The sequence below is a fragment of the Crocodylus siamensis genome, chromosome 1, assembly GCF_052110815.1.
Source record: "Crocodylus siamensis isolate JL-2025a chromosome 1, ASM5211081v1, whole genome shotgun sequence".
NCBI lineage: Eukaryota > Metazoa > Chordata > Crocodylia > Crocodylidae > Crocodylus > Crocodylus siamensis.
In genome coordinates, this window is record NC_143395.1 from 125,937,910 (window position 1) to 125,943,836 (window position 5,927).

Consider the following 5,927-nt stretch of genomic DNA (forward strand, 5'->3'; position numbering starts at 1 on the left):
GTCCTAGCCCTACACTTCAGAGTGTCTCTACCCAATTTGTGATTTGAAAATTTGCTAAACATGCACTCAATCCCATCATCCAAATCATTAATAAAGATGTTAAATAGTATCAGACCCAGCCAGACTGCTGGGGAACTCCATTTCATATCTCCTCACAAATAGATATTGAGCTATTGATGACTACTCATTGAGCATGATGATCCAATAAGTTATATATCTATGTTACAGTACTTTCCTCTAGTAGAATGAGAATGTCTTAGTAAACAGTATCATAAGCCTTGCTAAAGTCAAGGTATATTACATCCACTGCCCTACTTCCATTACCTTCACAGATTCACAGAAGTTTAGAGCTGGAAGAAAACTTGTATGATCATCAAGTCCATCTCCCCCCTGCTCTGGGTAAGACAGACTGCTGGGGTCAAATAAACCTAGCAAAGTGTGCATCCAAAAACAGGATATTACCAGGAGTGGGGTTTGAACCCACACAGACATGTATCTATTGGAGCTTAAGGCCAACACCTTAACCGCTCAGCCACCCTGGTGTAGAAGAGCTTGCTATTAAAGGAGGAAATCAGGTTGGTTGGGAATCACTTGTTCTGGCTCTTCCTAATCACCTTTTTCTTCTCTAGGTGCTTTATCATAGATTCCTTGAGGACCAGCTCCATGATCCTTCCATGTATCAAGATCAGGCTCATGGGTCTGTAATTGCCTAGATCAGGGTGGGCAAAATACTGCCCATGAGCCGGATCCAGCCCATGAGGCCATTCTATCTGGCCTGCAGGGCAGCTAAAAAATTTAGAAAATTAATATTCATCTGCCCTTGGTTCCTGTAAAAAATGACAGGAACCAAGGGCAGTAGGACCCAGGGGAAGCCCAGCGGCCTCCCCAGCCCTGCCCCCCCAGCTGGAAGCCTGAACTGGGGCTTCTGGCCTGGGACCAGGTGGCTGCCCCACACCAGAACCGCAAGTAAGGGGGAGGGAGGGGAGGGCAGGAAAGGACCCCGGGCAGGGAAGGAGCCCAAGGAAAAGCTGAGCATGGGTTGGGGGAAAGCAGCCCCTTGCCTGCCCGGTGCCCTGCGCTGCAGCCACTCACAGCCCACATGGGGCTGACTGTGCCTGCTATGGACAGCCACACAGGCTGCGAGTGGCTGCAGCAGGGAGCACTGGCCACAGGGTGGGGGAGGGGTCACTTTTCCCCATGCTCAGCTTTTTCCCAGGCTCCTTCCTGGCACGAAGGAAAGCGGCCCCTCCCCCATCCAATGGCTGGTGCTCCGCACTGCAGCTGCTCGCAGCCCACGCGGGGCTGTCCAGAGCAGGCACAGGCAGCTCCAGGCTGGCTGTGAGTGGCTGCAGAGTAGGGTGCTGGGCATGGGGCAGGGAGGGCTGCTTTTCTACCCCCAGCTCAGCACTACCTTGTAACCTGGCCCTGCTGCCAGCCTGGGTCCTGCACTGGCTTCAGGCTCGCCCATGGTGACAGCAGCTGCAGCCCCCCCGCTTGCTACACTGGGCAGTGTTTACCACTGTCACCTCTGGGCTGCTCAGTGCTCTGGCCGGGCAGCACCAGCCAACACTGCCCAGTGCAGCAAGCAGGTGACCACAGCTGCTGCTGCCAACGGGCGAGCCTGGAGCTGGCATGGAGCCCAGGCTGGCAGTGGGGCCAGGTTACAAGCTGGTACTGAGCATGGGGAAAAATGGCCCTTCACCCGCCCCATGGTCAGTGCCCCACACTGTAGCCACTTTCAGGCCACATGGAGCTGCCTGTGCCTGCTCCAGACAGCCCCGCATGGACTGTGAGTGCCTGCAGCAGGGAGCGTTGGCCATGGGGTGGGTAAAGGGCTTCTTTTCCCTGCGCTCAGCACCAGATTCTTTCCTGCTGGTGAGCAAGATGGTATCCAGGGGGCAGGGCACCTGTCAAGGGGCGGGGCGACCCATGCAGCCCTCGACAGCCTGCCAAAACTGAGTAAGAGGCCCTCCACCCAAAATAATTGCCTGCCCCTGCCTCCTTCTTAGCTTTCTAAGGATAGGCACCATATTTTCCCTTTTCCAGTCATCTGGGACCACACCTGACCTCCACGAGTTCTTAAAGAAGATAGCCAATGGCTCTGAAATTACCTCAAACAATTCCTTCAGTACTCTATGGTGCATCCCATCCACATCCAGCTCTGCCACCTTGAAAGTATCTAGTATCTCTAAGTAATCCCTAATCTGTTCTTCCACTACTTTAGGCTGTTTGTCGCCTTTCATATTTTTGGTGCTAACTGCATTTGTCATCTGGCAGCTGCCCCTATTTTTGAAGACTGAAGTAAAAAAAGCAGTAAATCCTCCAGCCTTCTCTGCATCATCTGTAACTAGATTCCCTTCTGGATTCCCTAAAAGAGCTATGGTTTCTTTGGTCATCTTATTTTTTACATACTTGTAAAATCCCTTTTATTGCCTTTTATGTCCCTTTCCATTTGCATCTCAAATCATGCTTTGGCCTTCCTAATTTTCTCCCTGGGCTCCCTGCACTCCTAGTCTTAAACTCTTCCCTAGTAATATGACCATGTGATGTACATAAACCACTCCCCTTGTGTTCAGTGAGCGTTGTGTATACATATCTGCAGGCACTTTTTGATTGGAAATATGGGCACTGAATATATGCAACAGGAGCAATATCTATGTGACTGTGAATGCTCCTCCCTGAGTTGGCTTCCTTTCTCTTTGGGAGTAAATATGGAATCCCACTAGCTTTCTGGGTACTAAAACAAAGACAGTAAAATTAACTTGCTCATTTTTTTCACCTGGGACAAAACTTGCTCTGGCATCCCCATCACCTTCATTATTGTTATTATTATATGGCTGCACATGTGTTCTCTTAAACATTTTGTTGTTACATTTTAAAATTTCCTCCTGAGATGCAGTCCAGCAGCCAGCTGCCAATGAGAATAATGGAAAATAAGGGGTTTAGTATAGGGGTAAAATCAGCTTATAAAGGTATTCTGGATTTAGTCAAACTTTTTTTGGAAGATTTTTTGATAAATTATCTTTTTCCCTCCAGGTCCACTATCACTGCATAGTCAATGACTAATGCAGCCAAAAGCTTATTACTTGGGTCTATCAGTTTCAGGTTTGAGATTATAAAGTAGATGCTAGAGAGCTCTTGGAGGACACAAAAGCATTAGATCTGGCCAGTAACTGAAAACTTGTCTTTCTAAATAAAGCCCTTGAAGACAAGAAGACCAGGTCTGATTCCACATAGACCTTGACTCAACAAAACTCTCAGTTGCTAAAAAATCATAAATCATAGAAATACAGGGTTGGAGAGACCCAGAGAAACCATTCAATTCATTACCCTGTGGTGGTGACAAATTTCCTCAATCTCCCTAGGTAGCTTATTCCAGTGCTTAATTATTCTTGCAATTATAAATACATTCCTATGATCTAACCTTAACTAAGTTTGCTGTAAGTTAAGCCAGTGATTTCTGGCATACTCCCAGTGGATGTGGAAAACAATTTTTCCCTAGCCTCTTTATGAAAAACCTGTTAAACACTGGAAAGCTACCAGCAGGCTCCCTTTCACTTTACTCTGTTCTAGACTAAATAAACCCAGCTCCTTCATCCTTTCCTCATAGGTCATGTTTTCCAAATCTTTTTTGTTTGCTCTCCTTTGGGCTCTTTCCAGTTTGTCTACCTCTTTCTTAAAATGTGGAACCCAAACTATGGTGGCCTCTTCAGCTAAGGCCTCAGTCAGCACCAAGGAAAGGAAAATTACCCCTCATAGCTGACATATAGCATTCCTGCTGCTGCACTTATTTACTCTGAGAGCTACTCTGACCTCAAGATCATTTCCTACAGTATTGCTTAAGTGCTCTGCTGAATCAGATCCTAGATTAAGAGTAAACCCGTGGAAGTAAACAGAGAATAATGTGGGTGTGAAAAAGCAGAGAGCAGATTTAGGAGAAAGTTGCTAATTGAGTATCATTTGTTATCTTCATGGATACATGATTCCCACCAGCTCCACATCACTCAACATATACATATACTCACCACATATATAGTTGATAATTACATTTAACTGATTTTATAAAGGATGAGAATACAGTATTTACCCAAATCCAAGACAACTTTGAATTTAAGACAACTCCCCAATAACTGTATTCTATACATGGAAAATTAGAAATTTGTTATTATTTTCCATGTATAGAATCTATATTATTGGAGGGTCCTCTTAAATTATCTGTTTCTGCACCCCGTCCCACAGCTGTAGTGGAAAAAATAGCAGTGCAATCCAAGGGCCCCCAGCCCTGGTCCCAGCCAGGAAGAGGGAATAGTGGCAGCTCTAAATTGGGCCATGTCAAGACCAGAGGCAGAGTTGAAGGTAAGCAGCAGGGGGTCAGGGGGAGAAGGAAAGGGAAAGGGAAAGGGAGGGGAGTGGAAGTGGCCAGGACAGCAGCAGGGATAAGATGCACGGTCTCTCCCTGTTCACCCCCCACCTCCACCACACAGATTCTTGGGCACTCCCCTCACTGGAAGCCCCCTCCCTGCCACACGAGCCACCCTGGCCCAAGGCAGGGAGGTAACTCAACTCTGGCTTCAGCTCCAAGGCCAGAGCTGAAGTTGGAGTTAAACTGCTGCCTGCCCCAGGCTGGTATTCAGATATAAGAACAGGGTCCTGCAGCATCCCAGCATGCTTTTCAGCCCTGTGCTGGCCTGTCTGCTGCAGAGAGTAGGGCTGGCTGTGCCCAGCTCCTCCCTAGCTGGAGCTCTGGTTGGCTAAGAGGTAGATGGAGGTGGAGAATGCAGGCACAGTAGCATCTGCCTGGCTTCTCTCTGCCCCACCACCCTTTCCACTCACTGTTCAAGCAGGGATCCCCCCGTCCCTCCCTCCCATTTCCCACAACATAGGCCCTAGCCAGCATCTGGTCGCAGTCATGCTACCCCCATGCTAGCTAATGCTGAGAGGTGTCTATGTGTGTCTCCAATTTCACTGGAACAAAGGTAGGCAGAATGGTGTCCACTTAGGGCTTTTTAGAATTAATCAGCAGGTCAGCTGGCAATGTTCCTCCATTCCTTCCTTGTAAAAAGCTGTTTAAGAAGAGCTTGAACTAATGAGAAAGAGGCTTTTGTTTTCCTGATGAGCTGATAAACTTTGTTTTCTGATAAGCTCCCTGTTGACTGCTGGCTTTCTTCAAAGGCCTCAATCTGTCACTGTTCAATAGGAAATGGAGTGAGGTGTGAAAAATTACCTGGTTTGTAATCCATGGGACTCGTGAGTGCTGTCAGTTTGCTGCAGACAATACGAAGAAACAGGAAGAGGGAGATTGAAAAGCCCAGTATCATCAACAGATGCATGCACTCCACACATGGAGTCCTCCCTCCCCCCCACCTTGCCTCAGAGTGCTAGCTGGGGGTCAAAGTCTTGCAACATTCCCGCCCCTTGAGCAGCAAGGGTGGGTGGCGGGGAGTAGGAGCCTGGCGAGGGATTTTTCTCTTCCCCCTCTAGGTACACCCCAGCTGGGGACTGTGCAGGCTGGGGGGGGTTAAATCATAACATTCTGCCAGGGTCTGCCCCCCATCCTCAACTCAGCATTGTGGAAGGGAAGGGAGGGCTTGCTTTAATACCCCCCAGCCTCTAGCTTGAGCCACTGCAGGCATGTGCCTGCATTTCCTAAATCAAAAGTGAATGTCTATCCACATACAAATCAATTCAATTTCTGCAGGTTAAACTAATCTGCAAAGATTGAATAAATTCAGGCTCAGGCTTTTTGAATCTCTGTCCCCACCCTCTATGTTGATTGGGGAAGGACTTATCTTGGATTTGAGTAAATAATGTAATTCAAAATATATCAGTTCCTAAGACCATTACCCTACCAATACATGCATTTGTGATTTTACTTACATGAGTAACTTGAGTAGGGGTAAATTTGCATATACGCATGCCTGTAAGGA

General features: G+C 47.7%; 1 non-coding gene across 1 annotated transcript; it reads right to left on the reverse strand.

The window, feature by feature from the left end:
* Positions 1-459: 459 nt before the first annotated feature.
* TRNAL-UAA (transfer RNA leucine (anticodon UAA)) lies at positions 460-542 on the reverse strand. The gene has a single exon. It is a non-coding gene; the product is annotated as a tRNA-Leu (tRNA).
* Between the last annotated feature and the right edge of the window lie 5,385 nt (positions 543-5,927).